Source organism: Natrix helvetica (assembly GCF_964273705.1).
Source record: "Natrix helvetica genome assembly, chromosome: 4".
In the NCBI taxonomy this organism is placed as follows: Eukaryota; Metazoa; Chordata; class Lepidosauria; order Squamata; family Natricidae; genus Natrix; species Natrix helvetica.
Genome location: NC_138550.1, coordinates 130,890,348 through 130,914,291, shown reverse-complemented (window position 1 = coordinate 130,914,291; position 23,944 = coordinate 130,890,348). Strand labels below are relative to the sequence as shown.

General features: G+C 42.5%; 1 protein-coding gene across 7 annotated transcripts in view; it reads right to left on the bottom strand.

Moving 5' to 3' along the window:
* CHD7 (chromodomain helicase DNA binding protein 7) overlaps window positions 1-23,548 on the bottom strand; it is a 200,897-nt gene extending 177,349 nt beyond the window's left edge. For 3 of the 7 annotated variants that reach the window (XM_081952140.1, XM_081952135.1, XM_081952141.1), the window contains exons 1-2: window positions 7,998-8,386; window positions 5,824-5,927 (exon numbers count right to left, since the gene is read on the bottom strand). The gene's annotated coding sequence lies outside the window, so the exon portion shown is untranslated. Of the gene's footprint in view, window positions 1-5,823; window positions 5,928-6,767; window positions 6,927-7,266; window positions 7,418-7,997; window positions 8,387-9,077; window positions 9,097-23,529 lie in introns of those variants that run through there. The other 4 variants (XM_081952139.1, XM_081952138.1, XM_081952136.1 and 1 more) reach the window with 4 other exon arrangements.
* Between the last annotated feature and the right edge of the window lie 396 nt (window positions 23,549-23,944).

Genomic DNA, 23,944 nt, shown 5'->3' with positions numbered 1-23,944 from the left:
GTTTTTTTCCCATATTCATCTGCCATTCAAAGAAATTGAACAGGATCAACTTCATTCAGGTCCTAGAAAATGAGTCTTTTCAATTGCTGACCACATGCTCTGAAATTCTTCCCTTTTGAGACATTGTCTATTCTTTTGTCCCAAGTTTCAGAAGAGCTGCCTTTATACTCTAGTCCAAGAGAAAGGCATGCTTTAATATTGTTATGTACTAGTGAACATATGACTTGTTTTTTTTAAAAAATCTCTTATGATTCTGTTGTAATTTGTATTACCCTTGGTGAGCTTATTTACTTATATTAAGAGTTTGTAAAATGGTTCTGATTGTTAGTCACTCAAGTCCTTTGGTACACAAATATTACTACTATAAATAAGGGAGAAAGGAATGATCTATTGTCTATCCTGCAGAATACTGGAAGATAACAAGTGTCGTCTTGTCTACAAAAAGAAAGGAAAGGAAGGTTCAGAACACTACAGACCAGTCAGTATGACATCAATATTTGGTTCAGTGCAGCGGTGGTATACACTTACCTTTCCTACCGGTTCACAAATGTGAGCGCACACACCACCTCTGCACATGCGCAGATCCTTCCACGCATGCGTTTGGTGAAAAAAAATGACCAAAATGGGATGCTGTAGAGCCAGGTGCAGGTGGGCGGAGCCACCCGTGTTTTCCACTACTGTTTTGGGCGATCTGGTCCGAATCGGTAGAATACCACCTCTGGTCCAGTGGTTAAGGCACCAGGCTTACAAGCAGGAGACTATGTGTCATAACCTCTCAAATCAGGGCAACATATTCTTCCTATTCAAGTTCTGTTATCACTAACGGGAACTAAATTTTAAAAACAAATAAAAAAACCCAAAAAAGCTGCAGAGATGAACAACAAGAGTACTAGAAATTTCATATGAGAAGAAACTTAGAGAAAAGATAGCAGAGACATCAAGACCTATTAAATAATTTCACAATGCAGAATAGGTAACAATGTCTTGTTATAGGAAAGCAAATTGTATGTGAAATTTAGGAGCAATCAATTAATCAAGGTAGCAAGTTTTCCTTCAGTGAATGTATTCAAAAAGAGGGTAGATAGATTTCTCTCACAGATATTATAGTTTGAATTCCTACAGTGAAAATGCACTATGTCAAAAAGATATTTACAGTGTCTAGTACAGTTTCAATAAACTGTCCATAGTAAATGATACTGAGCTATGTAAAAAAAGAGAAACTCAAATTCCAAAATTTCTATACAAATATATCACTTTCCATTTATTTTTAGATTAACAGAGTTGGAAGGGAACATATAGGTCATCTAATCCAACGCCCAAGCAGGAGACCCTACACTTCACAAATGGCAGCCCAATCTGTTCCTGAAAGCCTCCAGTGATGAAGCTCCCATAACTTCAGAATGCAAGCTGTTTCATTGGTTGATTGTTTTCACTGTCAGAAAATTTCTCCTTATTTCTAGGTTGAATCTCTTCTTTTTTAGTTTCCATCCATTATTCCGTGTCTGGCCTTCAGATGCCTTGGAAAATAGCTTAAATCCCTTCCTCTCTGTGGCAGCCCCTCAAATATTGGAACACTGCTATCATTTCAGACATAAACACTAAGATCAATTTTTTACAAGCTTGATCAAGTTAACATCTATAGTGAAAATTCTCCTATGTCTGCAGAAAGATCTCCTCAAATACTCCTACAGGTTTACTCACTCTGAAAATTCATTCTATGTCTGAGATAGAATAAATACAAATTTCATAGAATATTGAAACGTGCTTTTCACTGACTATTTTTGCCACTACTTTTTTTCAAGTTCCTGCAGAACTGATAAACCCTAGTGCAGGGGTGTCAAACTCACGTCATCATGGCGGTGTCACGTGTCATATTGGGACTTTTTTCCCTTCGCTAAACCGTGCTTGGCCATGGCCTGTGCGTGACTTATCCGGCCCATGAGCCAGGGGTTTGGCAGCCCTGCCCTAGTGTGTTTATTTCAAACCTCTGTTTTCTTATTCAGGACTACATCTTTTATCTGAACATATATCATACCCATTTTGGGGTATATTAGCCAGATTCACTTGCTTAGGAATTATGGATAGATTTGTTCCTTCTATGTACACATTATTCTACCATATACTCTATCTTGGAACACTAGAAGCCCAAACAGGGAAACTTTGCCAATAATTAGACAAACATGAAATACTGGCAATAGGTTTAAATTCAAGGGTCTCATGAGGCCAAACACTATATTTCGGCTGAACGAACATCAAAATATAGGTAGCTCTCGATTTACAACCATTCATTTAGTGACTGTTTAAAGTTACAACACTGAAAAAAGGTGACATGACCATTTTTCACACTTATGACTATTGTAGCATCTTCACAGTCATGTGATCAAACTTTGGATGCTTGGCAACTATTTTATGATGGTTGCAAAATCCGTAGGTCATATGATCACTTTTTGCCATTTTGTGACAAGCTAAATCAATAGAGAAGTCAGACTTAACAAACATATTACTAACTTAACAACTGCAGTGATTCACTTAACAAATGTAGCAAGAAAGATAGTAAAATGGGGCAAAACTCACTTAACAACAGTCCTGCTTGGCAACAGAAATTTTGTACTCCGCTGTGGTTATAGGTTGAGGACTATCTGTACTATATTGGTAGAATCAGCCTCATAATTCAACTTATTCGATCTAATTTCAAACTGGTTTACCACAATATCAGAAATTCTGATTCATACAGTTGTTACAAAAATTATAAATGTTAAAAAAAATGAATTAAAAAGTCTCAAATAAACAAATAAATTTTATATAGGCTACTGAAAATAACCAAACCAATTCCACTTTAATATATGGTGGATGCTACCTAGTCTTTATTCTTAATTTAGGATTTTAAAAGATCAAAATTATACTTTTTAACTGTCTAAAATTTTCATGTACGTACCTAAATTTACATTTACAGAATCAAAAAGATAGTACTGAAATTTAGAAACTAATCACTTCGTAACTGTTTAAGAATTTTGGAATGTATTTCAAACTTTAGAATATTTAATTCAGAAAATTTTGTAGATATTAGCAATTATACAAATTGATCAGCGGGTAAAATAATATTGCATTTTAATGTGAAAACAGTGGATGGACTCATAATTTATGATATTCTATAATATGATCTAATTAGTTTGGGACTCCAATTGGATGAATAGACAGTTGTAGCTTATTTAAGAAACCATAATACATAGTTAACAACTAATCTGCTTTGAACATAAGATGATAAGGACATGCTACAAGATGTGCTGATGAGAAAAACTACACAATCTTTCCAATCAAATACGTACATTTCAGGCTGTAATCCTAAAAATACTTACCCAGAAATAAGTACTGAAAAAACATATATACACTCCCATTACAAACAAAAAAAAACTAACAATAAAAGAAGCAAGCATGTGTTCTAGTGATGGGTTTCTGAATATTATGTATATTTTGTACTTGTTATCTCAATTATTACTCAATGTATATAATCTGTAATTGAATCTTATAGTAATAGACAAATATGATGAAACATCACTACTTAACACAGTATGATTATCCAAAAGAAAATTTCTGGGATACATCTATAAAACATAATGGTTGCTTCAAAAAATGTTGACTATCTCTCCGAAATAAAGTAAAAGCAAACCATCCAAATATGGTTGATGGTAATGTATGGGATCAGCTAATCACCTCTTAACATTAAAATTGGTACCAGACATATCACTGAATAAAAGTTCCTATATAGAGGATATCTGGTATGTTCCACAGCAAGGATTGTTCCACACTATGTGGTAATCATGCTTGTTGTGGGTACAACTGTGTTTCCTCAATAGAACATAAAATCTGATATGCAATTTCAAAACACCCACATACAACTGGAATCTCCTATTGAACTATGGCTTCTAGAGCTATGTACAGATGTTTAAGATTGTACATAATTTGCACGGTTGCTCAACATGGTGCAGATGGAATGTCCACATAAAATCTAGAGCCTTATTGAGATAGATATGAGGTTTCTACAATCCAACATGACTGAAATGACTGGATTCAAAGATCATAACTTGAAGGTAAAGTCTTACAAAATGCTTTGTTGATCTCCATTTTTCACAGCTCCCCAAAACAGCTTACAAAAGCTTTCCCCAGCAACTAATGCCACAGAGCTTCAAATTCTATTAGCTTTAGAAATCAGCCAAAATTTACCTCTATCACTGTCTGTTAGAGGGAAAGATATTGTTTTCTTTTTGAATATTGTGCTAAGTTCAAAGACTGAGCATAACTGTAAAGATAAGGCAGACATTCAAAATGGTTAAGGGTATTTCCCTGTCCTATGCTGCAGAAAACCTTAAAATGCCTCTCAAGAATCTACCTTCACCTGAACTTTCAGCAACTGAAAGATGAATTTAGCTTTACATCTGTGAACCTTCGGCCACATAATATACATCAAATAGCATGGGTTTTTCCCCCTAATGGTGATTGTTTTATATGTGAAAGAGTATTTTCCATTTAGAAGCTGAAGATTTTTCAACTTTCCCAAATCTGCAATGTGAACTGTGGGAAACTGCAAGGTTCTTTTTCTATATAAGCTGAAAGAGTTTCTGTTCAACTTCCAGATTCAAACAAAATTAACAAATAAATGCTTTATGTTATAACAGTGCAGTCTGAATCTTCGAGAATTTTTCTATCAAATCTTCAAAACCAGCAACCAATACAATCTTCTTGCCTTGGAAGAGTTTTAGAATAAGAATGTCATAAAATTCTCAAGTTACTGTGAGTAATTTGCTACAATAGAGTTGATTAAAAGATCTTTTTCCTCATAGAAAGTTTTCAGATATGATGCATTGCATTTGAAGACTACATTTATTTGCAGATCTTAAATATGCCTTTCAACAACCATTTATTTTAAACATCAATAAAAACTTTCCCAACAATAACCTGTTTAAAAATTGCATGAAAAAGGTAGCAAGTTTCTAAAACTTGTATATTTCTAATTAAACTTAGGAAATTGATAACCTTTACAAAATGGGCCCCTAGATCCTAGAAGTACAGTGAAATGTAATAGTAAAAATATGCTATTTGTGTATCTTTAAGTATACAGATGTTCTAAAAATGTTGAGTTCAGGAAGAATAAAAAATATTTTTTTAAAAATTAGACACGTGCAGTAAGAATTAGTCAATTTCCAATTATTGGTTTTCTTACGTTTAAAAGAACAAATTTGTCAAAAATAAGTTACATTCTGAATTATTATTTAAAAAATGGCCAAAAAAGCAATTTTTAAAATATGAGTGACAATTCACCTGTTTTACGCTTCACATATAAATATATAATATATAAATATATCTCACATCTTCAAACCCAGTGAAAAAGAGTTTGAAAGAGATCAAGTTTCTCATTTTCTATTTTAGAACTAGTTATTTCATGATCACTACATTATCTTGCCAATTATTAACCATGTGTTCTTCATAAATCAATCCCACATTTACCATAGTTTTTTTGGGGGGGAACTTTCATAATCTTGATACAAGTTATAGTCTCTGCGTATCTTATAAAAGAAGGCAGAATTCTCAGTTGTATTCTAAACAATGTATTTAGCTACATTTAGCCTTTTTATTATCATTGTCAATGAATGGGGCCCTAGTCAAATTAAGCTGCCATTTTAGGTTAAAGACTGAGAGCCTCTGCTGTTCAGCAGTAAAACAAGCACACTTCAAGCAACAGATGTAGTATACTAACTGGAAAATTATGAATCATGGCTTCTACAAAAATAATTAACAACTCTGATTTTTAAAATTAATAATACTCACACATTACTGCAAACTAACTGGCTTTATAATTGGAATAAATCAGCTACCCATGCTGCTAGAGTCATAGTCACTATGGTTTTTTTGTCTCCGTTACACAGGATGATCTGTGAGAAAAGAGAAATATTTCATTCAACTTTTATTCTTGTATTTATTGTGCATATTATGATATATAAAAATATATATTCTTTAAGTAAAAAGATGAGTTACTGCTCAGGATATAAAATTAAAGAACTCATTTCTTTTGCAGGACAGGGGAAATTACTGGTTTGAGATTTTAACTTTCCAAACTGAAATATACAAGGACCAAGTAGTGGGGAAAATCACTTTTTTTAACCTAACCAAGCCTACTAAAAAACATACTGAACACCTCACCAAACAAAAACAAAGGCAAACTAGAAAGAGTAGACTGTTGCACCTAACATTCCCTTAATATTTCAAAGGAAACTCCCCGTGTCCTGCTACTTTTCTTTTGTCTATTGTCTCCTTAAAGAAACTACTTTCAAGCAAAGCGAGCAATATTCAGAAGTGCTTTGGAGAAACTCTCCAATTTACTGCCTACCCAGATAGGTCCCATAAGCCTGATGTCTCCCCAGGACTGCCCCATTCTCAGTTTAAGAGGGTGTCAAACGCTCCAGGAGAGAGTGCCCCTTATGCAATACCACCAAGGGGAAAAAAACGAATGCAGTGTAATGATGGCTGCTCCTTCTCCCCGAGACCCACTCACAACACTCTCCCCACCCCCCTCATCAACTCCCCCCGCCAACATCCACCCCTCCAGCGTCCGCTTCTCACTTCCACCAGCCCAGCGCCCCGCACCAACGCACCCACCCACCCGAGCCCAGCAGAAACCAAATCCCTGGCCAGCCCCGCGCCCTCGGCTGAATCAAACCTAAACAGACACACACTCCCTGACCGCCTGGCCTCAAACCACCTTTTCCGCTCACCCTCAAAATGGCCTTGGTTTCGGGAAGGGAGGGGGAAAACTATGGACACCGGAGAAAGCTTCTCGGCGACCCGCTTCTGACCAGGGAAGAAGAGACAGAAGCTCGCAGGCGAAAGGTGGCGATGAGGGGGGTGGGGGTGGGAGAGAAAGACATACACGGAGAGAGAGAAAAGGGAAGCAGACTTGGTCCGCGGGGTTAAGTCTCTATTATGTTGTTGTTGCTGCCGCCGCCAGTCCGCTTAGACAGCGTCTCTCTCTCTCCCCCCCTTCTTCTTTGCCTCTCTCCCTCTCCCGCCTCCCCCCCCTCAGTTTTCTTCTTGGGTTGTTAGGAAACAGTAGGGAACCCCTCCCGCACCGTCCCCCGCGTGTGACTCCCGTTTCACTCCCACCACCAACCTCCCCGCTCCTCTTCAGGGAAGACAAATAACCCCGGCGCAACCTCGTGCCTCTCCCCCACCCACCCACCCACCCAGCGGCCAGCCCCCCCGCGCCACCATCACCTCCATTTCCTTCGGCTCCCTCGCGCTCCCTCTCCTCTTTCTCTCCCTTCACTTCTCCCCTCCGCCTCCAACGGCTCCATGTGTCCGCGCGGATGAGCCCCCGGATCAGGCTAGCTAGCGGGAGGCGGGGAGGGCCGGCCCCCGCACTTTGTTAGCGCTTGTTGTGCTGCCAGGGCCAGGAGCGCTCGGCATGGCCAGCAGGGCGGAGGGAGAGCGTTCCCGGGAGTCCCTCAGTCCTCCGACTCCACCAACCCCCCCCACCCCCCACCCCCTTCGATTCCACAGCCGGCCCTGCTTCTCCTCCTGCCTTCAAGGAGACTTTCATCCAACTTTTCCTCCTATTTTAATCGCCCTCCAAACTTGCGCTCGAGGAAAGAACCGGGGAAGGAGGGGGAGGGAAGGAGAGAAGAGGTCAGAAAGAGAAGCGCCGCCGGAGTCGCTCCGGCTCCCGCTCTCCGGTGTGCTCGCTTCCTCCTCCTTCCTTTCTCTCGCCTCTCCGCACCCCACCCCACCCCCACATCCTGGAAAGCTCCTCGGCCGGGGATGCACATGGACCAGAGAGCAGCACCGGCGGAAACCGGGCGAGGATCCGCGCACGCACACACTGGCTCCATTGCTCTCCTTACCCCTCCCCCGACCTGCTGTGGGGCCCGGCCAGCCGGGCAGCAGCTCCAGAGCCGGTGCGCCGTTGCCCTCCGGCTCTCCCCGGTTCTCAAGGCGAGGTCACTTACCGGGTCGGGATGGGTTCGGCGCCGTCTTCGGAAGCAGAGCAGGAGGTGAGGCGAGCCGGGGCGCCCGGGAGCACCTCTTCCCCGCAAACAAACAAACAAGCAAGCAAGCGCGGAGAGAAGAGACCCACACAGGCGCACACGGACCGGGAGTTGGTTTCGGCCGGGCAATCAAAGCGAGGCAGGCGGATATCCCTGATCCGGGCCGGCCAGGAGGTCACTGAGGGTCCTCGAGGTTTCCACCGGGTCCCGGATCCGCTTCCCTCCTTTGTGTAATTTCACTCGATTCAAGTTTAATCCGATAGTTCCCGAGCGCGTCCGCAGAAGCCGAGCGACACACCAGCCAGCCAGGCGGCTGCCGCTGCTACCGCCCCCTGCCTGTCCGCTCGCTGGCTCCCTCCGCCCGCCACGAGGCGCGCCCCCGACGCCACTATCCACCCTCCTTCCCGTGGGCGAGCGGGAGGGAGGAAAGAGCGCGCACTCCCCAGGCTCCGCCCCTTAACGTCATCAACTGCTGGCATAATTTATGCAAGAATCCAGACCTCCTAAAAAGCGGAGGGGGAAGGGGTCAGGTCACTAACCTCTCCCCCCTCCCTCGCGGTGGCCTTTTCAGTCCGAGAGGAAGCTCCTCCCATCTCCTCCCGGGAGAGGAGGACGCAGGGAAGATGTGTAGTGGGGGAGGGGACGCCAAATGTTGACAGGGCGCTGGGGACACAAGCGCTCAGACAAGTCAACACCCGGCTCTCGGCTCTCGCATCGCTCCCTCCTTCCCTCCCGCCCATCGAGGAGAGGAAAGAGGAGGTCGAGTTTAACGTGCCGCTACAGAAGCGGCAGCGGCGCCCTTCCTTATCTACTTGCTCCACGGGCTATTGCCCGAGAACCCCGAAAGGAAAGGCGGCATTTGCCGGAGTTCTCGTGGCCTCCCGCAGACCCAGCGTTAAGCTGCCCACACAGAAGCCGCCTCGGCCGGCAGTTTGCTCCTGCTGCGGCTGCTGTTCTTGGCTTGGAAAAGTTTTTCGACCTGCACGAGCAGGGAAGCTTGCTTGTCGGTTATCAAGTTTGGGAAAGAAAAAAGAAAGGCACCTGCAAATAAATTTGCGATTGAATAATCGCAAATCTTGAATTTTCCGCTTCAGCGAGGAGCCGGTTGCTGGGAATCGGGCTATTAACAGCGCAGAATCCCTCAACACGGGATGGCGATTTCTCCCATGAACAGATCCTCGGGGCTCCCCCGTCTGATCCCTTCGCGATATTTTGGGGCATCGTGATCAGGTTCATAGGGATTGTAGTCACCAAATCTAGTGGCTTTTTTAAAGAAACACGGTCTTGGATGTGCTCTTTCCAAGCTCCATTAGAAGTGCCTCAGTTGTACAGCATGTGCAATAAATACTAGAAGACAGGATGCAGGGTGATGTGAACCTGTCAGAAATTATCATGGGAGTCTTGCCCATGAATTCCATAAGACAAATGGCCACGTGCTGAAGGGCATCTTCTTTTTCCATTATGGCTCCCAAGAGATCCCTGGGTATAACATACAGGGGGAGAAATTCTATATATCCCCTGAGTTGTAAGGACTATGAAATGTTAAACTCTATTGGTATATGGACTGAAGCACAAGCATTGCCAGAGTGCCCACTATTCCCAAATTAAAAATACTGAAAGAGATTAATATATTTTTGTGGGGTGTCTGAATGTGGTTATAATCATACAGGGCAAAACTTAACATTTTTAAAGAGTTTAATTGGAAGATATTACAGTATGCCTTCATAAGTTAGAGTGAAATGGGATACCCAAGTTAACAGACAAGGAGTCCAGACACTGGCCATTTTGTTCCAAGTTCCTTGTGTATGAATCACCAAAATCCATGTTTGCTAGCTAGCATTCCTACCATCTACTGTTATTTTTTTAATAGAGTTTAGTTCATGATTTAGTTCACAGTTTTTTATATGTGAAACTGGCAGAGTAACAGGTGCACATTTAAAATATATTTTTCAATTATTAGAAGCACCTGCTCAGCAAGTAATGCACTGAAGTTGGTGTCTGAAATCAAATTAGAATATTGGTCCACCTAACTCAGGTTGAGCTGGCCTGCAGGATTTACATACATTTTTAAATTCTACTTTTGCATGAAAATACAGGAAACTTCTTTTTAATATAAACTGATAACACAGATTGACTATGTGACTGAAGCTTTGAATGTTGAAGTTTACCAGTTTAGCTGTTGCATGTTCCACATGTAACTTTAAGATTTTAAGGTACATTCAGAGTAAAAATGCTCAGTAAAATGGCAAAATGCTAATAATAAAGCAGCTAAACATACCCAACTTCCTGTTCTATTTGCTTCAATCTCTCTAACAAAAAAGGTATGCAAATAACCAGGAATTTGTGAAAAGTAGGATGAGAAAAGAGACAGGATTAAAGTATGGGATTCATAGAAACATCATCTGGGACTATCTCTTGACTGCTTAGATGTCCAGACCTTATGAGTATTGAAGGTATTGACTAGTTATTTCTCAGATCATTATAAATGTTTATATAGCATTCCTATTTTCAAAAATGGAGAAAAGGAGGCTACATGGAATTACTAAACAATTTGACATCAATAGTTGAGGAGTTTTCATACAAATTATAAAGTAGTACCATGGATATCTTAAAAATAATGCGGTAATTACCAGAATTATATATTTGCTGAAAACAAGCTTTATGAAAATGACCATTGTGGAAATGATATACATTTCATATATCTTTATTTTAGCAAAGCATTTAAAAAATATCCATTGAATTTTGAGCAGCAAGTTAGTTAAGTATAGACTAGGTGCATGATGAAAGGAAAAACAACTGTTATAAAATATTCAAAGAATGTTCATCAACGGTTGTTCATTAAATTTGAGAAGTACGATAAAGTTCAAATACCTTATTTAAATATTTTTATTATGAGTTGGACTAAGAAATGGGGGAATCCTTATCACATTTGGATAACACAATTGGATGGAGCAGCTAATACTGAGGGGTCTTTGGGGCTTTCTGAGTTTTGTTGTTTTCTTGCAGAGCACTGATGATGTAATGTAGAAAATAAGCAAGCTCAGAGAGTATCGAAGACCCTTCATTTCAACCATGAACTACAAATATTGTCCTTTATTGGTACAGTTAATACTCTAGAAGACAGAAATAACCTTCATAAGAAACAAATACTGTATATCACATAGATCAACTTTATTCTGCGCTGATCAGATCCCATCACTACTAAGTCAATTTCTGGGTACTGCACTTAAGAAACAGTCAGTCAAACTAGATCATAATCAGAGAAGTGTAACAAAAATGATCAGAGACTAGAAACTAAAACCTATAAAGAGAAATGTAAGAAGCTGCATGTTTAGCCTTGAGAAAGGATAACTGAAGAGAGATACAACATTCTTGAAATATATGAAATATTACACACACAGACAAACCCTGTTCTCAATAATTTCAGAGTTTGTGATATAATGACAGTTTTAAATTATAGGAAGGTAAATTTCATATGAAGTTTAGGGGAAAGAAACAATTTGACCAAGAGGATGCTAAGCTCTTCTTCACTGACTGAGCAAAAGCAAAGATTAATGGTTATAAATAACCAAAATATTTATAAAAAATATTATAAGCTACAAATAGCCAAAAATAGTTAGCAAAGTAGTGTTCAAGTACAAACATTCAAACACACCGCAAGTGTAATAAACAATGGTGAGCACATTTTAAGTATTGAAGCTACAGTTAATTACCTTGAGTATGAAAGGCCAGCCATGTTTTTTTCTTTCATTCAATCATATCTGAGTCTCAAAGATTGTCTGAGCAAGTCCCTGCATTTTCTTGACAAGATTTTTCAGAAATGGTTTGCCATTATCTTCTTCATAGGACTAAAAGAAAGTTACCGGCCCAAGGTTACTCAACTGTCTTTATGCCTAAGGCAGAAGAGCCACCTGGTTTCTAGCCTGATGCCTTAACCACTAACCTAGCTGGCTCTTGCGCTAGGCATTAGGCCACTAGTAAATAGTGGGAGGAAGAGCATACTAACTTTTTTCTTCCTGATAGAAAAGCAAGACAAATATAATACAGAATGAGTTAGGAATCTCAATGCAATACAGATATTCCTCAACTTATGATCACAATTGAACCCAAAATTTCTATTACTAAGCAAGAGAGTTATAAGTGAATTTTGTCCCATTTTATGAACTTTCTTGCTACAGTTGTTAAATGACTCACTGCAGTTATTACGTTAGTAACATGGTTGTTAAGTGAACCTGGCTACCCATTGACTTAGTTTGACAGGGGGTTGCAAAGGTGATCACATGACCATAGGACACTGCAACTGTCATAAACACATGCCAGTTGCCAAGCATCCAAATTGTGATCACATGACTATGGGAATTCTACAAGTCGTAAATGTGAAAATGGTCATAGGCCACTTTTTTCAATGCCATTGAACAGTCACTAAACGAATGGCTGTAAATCAAGGACTACCCGTATATACTATACTGCAGTGTAATATAGTATTGTATAATTTTATTTTATTTATTTACTTATTTCTCAAATGTACATGGCTGCCCATTTCACAAAACAAATTATTCTGGGAAATGTACAACGATCTAAAAATAGTTAATAATAATTGCAAAAGGCAGATTTACTTGGAATAGCTTACATCCTACAACAATACCACTAACACCATCAAACATAAACATCTACCTAACCCGGATCCTTGGGATAGACTCAATAAATGGATAAAAATGTCAATTTGAGTCTGAGTATCTGGCTGACTGCAACAAACTATAAACACCATCTGAAATAGAATTGCTGTTCAACACTGTCCATCTATACAGCCAAGATATTGCAATGGAGTTTGGGCTGGACAAATGTGTATGCTTACCATCAAATGAAGAAAAATAGTGATGTCAAGATGCCCTATGGAAAGAACATCAAGAGTCTGGATTAAGATTGCTACCAATACCTGGGTATCCTTCAATGTGACCACATCAAGCACACTGAAGTCAAGAATAAGGTTAGAAATGAATATATCAAGAGAGTGAGAAGGTTCTTCAAGTCCAAACTAATGGAACCAATACCATCAAGACAATTAACACCTGGGCAATTCCAGTCATCTGGAATAGTGAAACGGACTCAAGCATAACTAAAAGCCCTGGATAGGAAGACCAGGAAAGTAATAATAATGAATCGTGCCCTTCATCCATGCAGCAATGTTGTCAGATACTACTGTCAAGGAAAATAAGTGGGCATGGAATGTTGCAAGTACATCAGTTTGTTTGTTTTTCTTTCTCACATTTTTTTTATTTTTAAACATAAAAGACAACATTAAAAAATTTTCATACATACAGCATGTCGTTTGGTTACAAGTGTTTTTGCATCCATATTTTCGATTACATATACAATCACAGATTTTCCATCCAATATAACCAAAAACCTCACTTTCATTGTACAGCATATATTCAATTATGATTAATATTTCTTTCTTTTCAATTAACTTAATTCTCTTACATTCTTGATTGTCTGCTTAATAACAACGTACCTTTATGTAATCATTGTTGAAGGGGAAAAAAAAGACCATTGGAAGGATACCTGAACAACAGTGAAGAAAATGCACTGAAGCTAGAATACCAAGAAGACTGACTGAGTACTGGAGAGACCAACTGACCTACAAAAAAAGACCAAATGAAGAACAGAAAAGAGGCATGGGAAGACAAAGCATTGCATAACCAGTACATTAAAAAAAGTAGAGGGAAACAGATAATAGCAAGACCCAACAATGGCTAAGAGCAATAAAGTTAAAGAAAGAGACAGAGAGGGTTATTCTGGCTGCACAAGATCAAGTCTTAAGAACAAATGCATACAAGGCAAGAGAGAAAACTGTTGAGAAAACAGCAACAGTTAGCAAGTGCCACCTCTGCAAAGAAGCTAAAGAGACAGTGGATTACCTGGTTAACTGCTGCAAGACGTTTGCCCAGACTGATACAAACAACACTATGACAAAGTAGCACAGTGGTGCATTAGAAGATCTGCAAGCAAGAACTGATGGGAACATGAAATAGAAAATGAAGGAGCTAAAGTGCTCTGGGACTTTGTAATTCAAACAAGCAAGCATCTGCCACATAATAGGCATCTGCCACATAATGACTTAAGAATTGTCAATAAGAAAGACAAAAAAGTCTGGATTGTAGACATGCAATACCTGCAGACCTCAGAATAGAAGAGAAGGAACTGCAGAAGATAACAAAATACAGTCTCTCAGATAACCGAGTCCCATGCCATTTAGGGCTATAAAGGTGAACACCATCACTTTGGGATCCGGAGACAAACTGGTAACCAATGAAGCTCACAGAACAGAAGTGTAGCACTGCTACACTTTTGCACCAGCTGAAGTTTCCAAATACTCTTCAAAGGCAGCCACATAGAGTGCATTGCAATAGTCCAATGAGGAGATCACTTGTGAATGAGTGCCGTGTAGGGCCCCTCAATCTAGGAATAAGATAATGCATGCATATATATATATATATATAATAATTGTATTTGATTAGCCGCAACCCTCTCCCGAAGGACTCGGGGCAGCGTACAATCAAACGGATAGAAAATACACATAAGACAAACATATATACAAGAGAACAGAGACATATACATATGTGCATGGAGGAGGATGGACTTAAGTGAAAGACAGTTAAAAATACAATTTAAAATCCCCTAATAAAATTACCAAATTAAAAAAACCCATCAGGAGCGTTACGAAGTTATGGTCGAGCCAGGCCAGCTATTTGGAAAAGGTGGGTCTTGAGCTTGACACGGAAGGAGCGGAGGTCAGTAGTAGTCCTAATATCCGGGGGGAGGTCATTCCACAGGGCTGGGCCCGCCACAGAGAAGGTTCTGCTCCTAGGCGCCGCCCCATGGCACTGTCTGGTAGACGGCACCTGGAGAAGTCCCTCTCTGTGCGAGCGGATGGGTCGTAGGGATGTATGGGGCAGAATACGATCCCGCAGGTAACTAGGTCCTGAGCCATGGAGCGCTTTAAAGATCGTAATCAAAACCTTGAAACGCACTCGATAGACCACAGGAAGCCAGTGCAGCTCGCGCAGGAGAGGTGTCACATGGGAGTACTTGGTACTCCCCATAATCACCCGCGCGGCCGCATTCGGGACCAACTGCAGTCTCCGAGTGCATTTCAAGGGAAGCCCCATGTAGAGAGCGTTACAGTAGTCCAGGCGAGACGTCACCAGCGCATGGGTGACTGTGCGTAAGGCGTCCCGGTCCAATAGGGGGCGCAATTGGCGCACCAGGCGAACCTGGTGGAACGCCCCCCTGGCCACGGCTGTCACATGTTCATCCATGGACAGCCTGGCATCCAGGAGGACGCCCAAATTGCGCGCCCGCTCCACGGGGGCAAGTTGAATGCCCCCAATGGCCAGAGATGGAATTATCTGGTTGAACCGGGGGGCCGGAACCCACAGCCACTCCGTCTTGGAAGGGTTGAGCCTGAGTCGGTTGTCATCCATCCAGACCCGTACGGCTTCCACACACCGGGACATCACTTCGATGGCCTCGTTGGGGTGGTTCAGGGTGGAAATGTACAGCTGAGTATCATCAGCGTACAGATGATATCCCACCCCGAAACCACGGATGATCTCACCCAGCGGCTTCATGTATGTGTTGAACAGGAGCGGCGAGAGGACCGATCCCTGTGGCACCCCACAAGTAAGGGGGCTTAGGGTCGACCTCTGCTCCCCTGCCAACACACGTTGCGTCCGGCCGGAGAGGTAGGAGCCGAACCACCGCAAAACGGTGCCCCGGACCCCCAACCCCTCCAGTCGGTGCAACAGGATACCATGGTCGATGGTATCAAAAGCCGCCGAGAGGTCTAATAGGACCAGGATAGAGGAGCAACCCCTATCTCTGGCCCTCCAGAGATCATCTACCAACGCGACCAAGGCCGTCTCAGTGCTGTGCCCAGGGCGAAAGCCGGACTGGCGCGGGTCTAGATAATCATTCTCCTCCAGATGTCGTGGGAACTGAGAAGCCACCACACTCTCTACAACCTTCGCCAAAAAGGGAAGGTTGGAGACAGGACGATAATTGGCCAGCTCCGTAGGGTCCAGGGAAGGCTTCTTGAGCAAGGGTCTCACCACCGCCTCTTTCAAGGCGGCCGGGAGAGACCCCTCACCCAACAAAGCGTTCACTAGGCCCAGGAGCCAGTCGCGTGTAACCTCCCAGGAAGCCAGTACAAGCCAGGAGGGACACGGGTCCAGCAAACATGTGGTAGGTCGCAGTCGTCCACGCAATCTGTCCAAATCCTCGATGGCAACCAAGTCAAACTCCTCCCAAAAAGGTTTCTCAAGACTCGCCACTGGCGTCTCGACTGGGCCACTGAAGGGGACCCAATCCTTCCGGATTTGAGCGACTTTATCCAGCAGATATTTCCCAAACTCCTCTGCTCTACCCTGTAGAGGGGCCTCCCGCGGCCTCTGAAACAGAAGGGAGCGGGACACCCGAAACAGGGCGGCAGGGCGGTTCTCTGCGGATGCAATGAGAGCGGCACAATATCGACGTTTGGCTGTTCTCAATGCCACTAGGTACGTCCTTAAATGGGCTCGTACCTGTGCTCGGTCCAATTCGGATCGGGAGGATCTCCAACGACTCTCTAGGCATCTCTTGCAGCGCTTCATCACCCTTAGCTCCTCGGTGAACCAAGGAGCCAGGGTGGATCGTTGCCGCCGGAGAGGCCGCAAAGGCGCCACCCGGTTCAAGGCCCTGGTAGTCGCATTATTCCACGCGGCCACCAGGTCCTCTACCCGAGGGCGGGTCAGGGCTGCAGGAGGTGGCCCAAGCTCCGTCTGGAACCTGTCTGGTTCCATCAAGCGCCTGGGGCGGAACCATCTAGTGTTTTCCGGTTCCGCCTCCCCGCAGCGAGGGGTAGCACCAGGGAAGTCAAGTCGGAGGAGTGAGTGATCTGACCATGATAGAGGAGTGATGGTTAAATTCACTCCTCCCAGATCACTCAACCACTGGCGAGAGACAAAAACGAGGTCCAAGGTGTGACCTCCCTCGTGTGTCGGGCCCTGAATCATTTGAGTCAGGTCCATGGCTGTCATGGAAGCCATGAACTCCCGAACCCCCTCTGATGCTTCTCCCACCGACGGCAGGTTAAAATCCCCCATTACTAAAAGTTTGGGGGTCTCAACCGCCACCGATGAGATTAGCTCGAGGAGCTCAGGCAGGGTCGCTGATGTATGGCGGGGAGCCAGGTATACTATCAGCAGGCCCAACTGCCTCCCAGGGCCCCATTTCACAACAAGGGATTCACATCCGGACGTCTGTGGCACAGTGGACTCCCTCGGCTCTAAGTCCTCCCGGATAATCACTGCTACCCCACCGCCCCTTCCCCGGGCCCGGGGCTGGTGAAATGCTTGGTAACCTGGTGGGCACATTTCCACGAGGGGTAACCCTCCCTCGTGGCCCAACCAGGTTTCCGTTATTCCCGCGAGGTCCGGCTCCCCCTCCAAAATTAGATCATGAATGAGGGGGGCCTTATTGATAACGGACCTCGCATTGCATAACAGCAGCCTCAGGCCCTGGGCCTGCAAATCCTGACCACCTAGAACGCGGGGGTTGGTACAAGCGACCGGGTGTAACCAGCACCCACGGTCTCCCAACCGACTGCGAGTTGTTAATCTGTCCTCGTATCTGCCCCTCCCTACGACCGTTGGAATCAAGGAGCCCTGTATAGGAATGGTATCCTCTTCCCCCTCCTCCTCTCTGCTCCTTCTGCTCAAGACCCCACCTGGTGACCTGGCTTCATCATCGCTCCTGATCTGACCCACCCACCCCCCAACCCCTGAACCCCTAAAAGAATTTTAAAAACATTTGACTAAAAACCCCCTAAGTCTCCGCTTCCTCCACCTCTCGGGATTAATGAATCCGTCATCAAGGTGGGCCCTTAAAAGGGCGGAGGGCCACACCTGCGAGAGGGGGGACTCCCGCAGCAGGAGCAAATCTGACCTCGAGTGTATACTGGGGGGAGCTGCAGCAAGGGCCAGGGTGCTATAGATGTTAATTAAGTCAGCAAGCCAGGTTCCACATCAGATGGTAAATCAGTACGTGGATAATAAGTGGATGGTAGATAGATGGTGAATAGGTGGAAAGTAGATGGTAAATGGTGGAGGCCAAGAGGCAATCTGTGGTGTGGGTGGGCAGGCAGTCTAAGTAGATGTTTGATGGAGTTTGATGGTAAAATTGATGGTAAATTTGATGGTAAGCGGGTGAAAGCTGGTGAAAGATGGTGGGGGGTAGTCCCGCAGGCACACACAGTAGTCCATAGTTATAGATAGTCAAAATAACAAGTAAACAAGTGACAAGCGGGCGGGTTAGCCATGGCAGGTAGATGGCAAATGGCAGGGGTTGATAAATCCTTTCTCTTCCTGGCAATAAACCTCCTGCCAATGGAAGCCTCCTGCCAATCTCCTGGGCACAGACCTGTCCTGCCCTTGGTGCCACAGGGCTCCCTCCTTCTGCCAGGCTCCAGCATAGCTCTTTAAGGGCAAGCCCCATCGTAGCCTGCCTCCCCCCAACTTCAGCAGCCCCCCCAGTGTTAGTCCTGGCCCGAGCGCTGCTCCGGCCGGCCTACGGCTCTCCCGCAGGCCTTCTTCGGCCTCCAGCATCTCGAGCCTCATGCAAACCCCCGAACGGCCTTTCTGGAGTCCTCACCCTCCAATTTGTCCTTGCTAACATCGCCGATACTGTCGTTGCGCCGCCCGGGTCGCTGGGATGCCGCTGGGATGCCGGCGCTGCCACCCGTTCATCCTGCCCCTGCCCCTATCTCCGCAGTCGCCGCCGCCGCCATTCGCTGACCTCCAGCTGAAGCTCCAATGCCGACTCCACCTCCAACTCTCATTTCGGCTCCAGCTGGGGCTATTTCTTCATCTGTCCTGGCTGTTTGACCACCCTGGAGGGCCAATTAAGGCTCCATGGAAAGCCAGGGTGGTCGCTGCTCTTAATTCCCGACCCTCACGATGGAAAGAGGGCCAGGGGCGCCCCCTCCCCCGTCAAAGAGCTCCGTGGAAGTACGGAGCTCAGAAGTCAGCAGCCATTTCCCCCGGAAGCTCCTCCTCTATGTGTGTGTGTGTGTGTGTGTGTGTGTGTGTGTGTTTGTGTTACAACCCCTGGTATGCCCAAATATGGGAGGGAGCTCACTCCTCCCTCTTTCTGTCCTTCGGCTCATCACAGAAAACCATGCAGGCAGAAACCCATATTTTTATTTTTAATGTTGCCTTTTTATATCAGCACAAATACAATATATATATATATATATACATACATACATACATACACACACACACACACACACACACACACACACACACACACACACACACACATATATATATATATATATATATATATATATATATATATATATATATATTCTACAATGCAATAGTATATAACAGTGTTTTAAGCATTAGTTACAATAAATTTCCTGTTAAGTCACACCAGTTATTTATAAGATATATATGTCCAGCAATTTTTTTCAGTTACGGTAAGTGCCTAAGTTCATTGATTTCCAATAGATTGAGAAGCTTAACTAATATGTATACAGATACAGCATGTAATATTCAAATATATCCACATGAATACATATTTTAGTATGTGCTTCTTTCAATGGTCACACAACCTAGCTTTTGAGTTATTAGGTCTGAGAGTATATTGGCTATAGTTTTTGCTAAACATGGGTATTCCACATCTGTTGAACACATATTTCCATGCTGTGAATTCCACATCTATTGCCCCAGTTCACACTATCATGTTAGTCTTTTAAGTACATGTCACAATTCAATCGGTACTATTCCATTCACCTCTTTCTTTCATTTCTTGCAGTTTACAGGTGTCATTTTCGAATAAGTATTTTCAAGTTTTTTTGCCATTCTGCACTGCCATCAGAAATTCCTTAGCACAAGTCATTATTACAATTCATGCATTTCAGATTTTCTCAGAGCAGGCACTGGATATGTCTTACAGCAGGTCATGACACACGTCCATACATTCAGAGACTTAATATATAACCTCTCCCTACCCTCAAGTAGCTTCTAATTTCTAACATAATACTATACTTATGGATGACCTGAAATGGGCATGAATCCACATTTCTCTGGTGGTAAGTACACAAAGATACTGATATTTTGGTTTAGTCTTCAGATGCATGCTGTTCAGAAATTCCAGCATTCACTGGTAGCCAGCACTTAATAAAGCAGACTCTTGAATGTATAGCAGATACTTCTTTAGGGATGAAGTAGTAAGAGGTTGCCAGATTGATCTGTGTTTTAGAATAGAACACTTCATGAAACACAATTTCATAATGGACCACAGATACTGCAATGGATTATGTATTAGAAAATTTTGAAAAATGATTTTCAAAAAGTTGAATCTGTACTGTGTACATATTATTGTACCAGTCATTTGATCAATTACGGCCCTCTGCAAACTGTAATTTGGATCTGAAGGAAAGAAGGTTTAAGAGACATTTAAATTGATTTATGTTACAAATGCAGATGTGTTTATTCACATTCCTTATAATATCACTCACTTGCTCACTCACACGTATACCTATTTGTGATATACATGTCCTTACCAAGAAATCATAACTGATAGAATCATCGTATAATCTACAACCAAGCAAGGGGTTTTGTATGGATTTTGAAACTATTTTGAAACATATTTATATTTAAATCTGATCTAAAGCAACCAACCTTCATTGTTCATACATTAGAAAACCCATATTGTTACAGTTGGTCCATATAAACAAAACAGTGGAATACTATTCTCTCTATTAATTTTACTTGGAACAAAGCAAGCAATCTTTTTTACAATTAATAATAAAGGAAAAGATGACTGCAACTAGAACAAAAGTAGGAGGCATTTTCTTATCTCACACATGCTTCCACAGAAAAACAAAACTTTTTATGTCATTTCATAAATATAAAAGAATGGATTGACCATAAACCTATACTCCCCACAGTATTGTCCATGGAAAGGATGCAGGGTTACCTATTTTCCCATAATATTCAACAACATACTGTATGTTCTGAGAATTGTATGAAATTATTGCATGAATATAAAGTTATATTAGAGAATGTCGGCATTAAACTAAAAATGTATAATTTCATTTTCTGCTACATTATCACTTAGTATCTGTTGCATGATATTTCCTCTTAATTCAACATTTTTCACCATCTCTTACATTTCATCTGAATTCAGAACTTTGGAATTTCAATAGGTGGTAAATTATATATCAGCAATAAATGTTTTCTTAAGAGATTGATTAAAAGCCTCTTGTAACGTGAACCACTAGAGTTGTTCTCTAAGATCATACAAGTCTCAAATAAATATTTTTCAACCATGACATTAGTAATAATTAATTAATTTATTTCAATGTAACAAAACAAAATTGTAAACATGAGTTCACTGAGACCTGTTTCTAGAAAAATAAGAACTAAATTCTAGAGGTTCAAACCAAGGTATCAGATATAATACAACCGAAGAGCTTATTGTTCAAGAGAAAGGGTGTAAGATTATTTAAGATCAGGAGAAGTATTATCTTGCCCAGCTGGCAATATATTGATAGTATCACTAAATGCCAAATGAATTTAAGTGTTTATCAGTACAAAAAGTGCTTAACTATGGCTTTGTGAGGTTTTAGGTATTAGCCTACATACTTCTGAGTTTTATACTAGAAACAAATATTTGCCTGTTATAAATGCATACATAAATTTGTTAATAAAGCAGATATGAGGAAAGGGAAGACAAACACTAATACTTAGCAACAAAATTAATCCCATATTCTTTCGATGCTGATCGTTTTTTTTTTCATTTTAATTAATTTGGAAAAATCTTTAGCATAGTATATATTTTTAAATACTATGGCAGTTTGTTCAGAACTCTATTCTTGATAGGTGATTATCTTGACTTCATATTAGTGTGTATCTGTGTGTGTGTGAGAGAGAGAGAGGGAGGCCTCCTTTTTCATTCAAGATAATTTCTTAAAGAATTAATATTATCTTGAAAAATAGAAGAGATAAGACAATTACAGCCAGAATTAAAGCATGATTCCTGATGAGATATTCTGAAAGACTTTTACTAAGAAAAAGGGAATACATTCCCATGTCAAAAAACACTATACTAAGGTGGACTTCTGACAATAACATTCACTATTTCACTGTTAGTGACAGATCTTTATTAAGGATAGAAATTCCAACAACACAGCATTCATAACCCTGAAAACAATAGATCTACTTTTTAAAAAAATAGGAAAGCAGAAACAAGATAGGTTTGTTCATGGGTAATTTGGTTTAATCACTGCCTAAGTGATTAAACATATAAGATGCTTATAGAACAGGATGAGAGCTGTCTTTTGTAATGTTACTAACATGTGTCAGGGCAGCACGCAAGCTTGCGATAGAAACCTGTCAGTTCTGCATTTCCTTGTGTTTAAGAAACCAGCATACATAATTCAATGTGAATTTTTCACTGCCAAGTAGTTCAGAAATAGTATTTCAGAACCCTTTGTGCAGAATATTAAGCAATATCCTTATTCTTCATGCATATTTAGGCTACTTAAGATTCTTTTATAGATAATGGAATAGCATGTTTCAGGAAGCATAAGCATGAGTAAGAAGTACTTTGCTGGAACTAGCCTGAAAACTAGCTTAGGGTTGTGACACACAAACTTCCTGAAAATGGAGGCTTTACCAAGTTGAAAAGATCCTCAGTGAATCACTAGAGCACATTGCAAAATCTTGAACAATGCAAATGCTTGTGCAACTTGCCAGTAGTCCTAAGTACAAGTTTTCCATACAAATATGGAATTGTAATAGCCTCTTTAACTTAAGATTCAGATTTCATTTATACCACAGTGACTAATTCAAGGACGTAGGAGGAACAAAACAAAATTATCTGAAGCTAGCGAAATAAAATGGCTCATTCTTGAAAAACAGGTTCTCTTTGGGAAGAGTTTCTGGAAACGTAAGTAAAGACTTCCCGATGACAGATAACAGTGTTTTTGCTTTAAACAAGAAAGGACTTTATAATCTGCAAAAAAGGGAGTTGAAATGAGAACAAGCCGTTCTTTCCTTCTCCCATTAAGCCAGTAAAGCTTGTTCTAGAGCCCTTCCAGGTGCACAGAGACTGCCGTCCCTCCACCTCGGTTGAAATCCCCGGGGGTCTCGCAAATGCCCCCCTTTTTAGTCTTCTCCCTTACACGCCCCCCCCCAACAAAACGGCATCTCCTAACTTCCACTGTACCAGGTTCCTTTGACCCATCCACGGCTACGTTCCCACCTGCTTGGACTCTCCCCCGTTCCCCTCCTTCTCTCTCTCTCTCTCTCTCTCTTTCTCTCTCTCTCACACACACAGAGGGCATCGCTGGCGCGCGTCTTTTCTTTTCTGGAAAGTCTCGAGCTTCCGCAGCCCGCAGGGCATCCTGCCTGCCCGCCCCGTTTCCGTTCTTCACACACACCTATTGCTGAGCGCTAGTCTTTCTTCTCCCGGGATTCCATTTCCCCCGACCCCGTTGTTCCTCTCCGTTTCTTTACGTCACAGTCTCAGGGTTTTCCTTTTCCCTGACGGCACTTTTCCCCTCACTGCGCCATTGGTTGTGACCCTGAGCCAATGAGAGGAGATACACCCCTCCCCCCACCTCCTCCAACTGACTGTGCCGGTCCGGTCCGGCGCGGCACGGACAGATTTCCCTTGTCCCTGGGGATTAGGCGTCAGTTCAAAAGGGGGCGTGGAAAGGGACGGGCGGGGGAAGGAGACTCTCAACGCCCTAGGTGGCTCTGAGCTGGTCCCGTGAATCCGCCGAGGAGGAGCTGGGCGGATTTAAAAGGATAGGGCAAGCGCGGCTTGAAGGGCTCCGTAGAGAGGCGACTGAT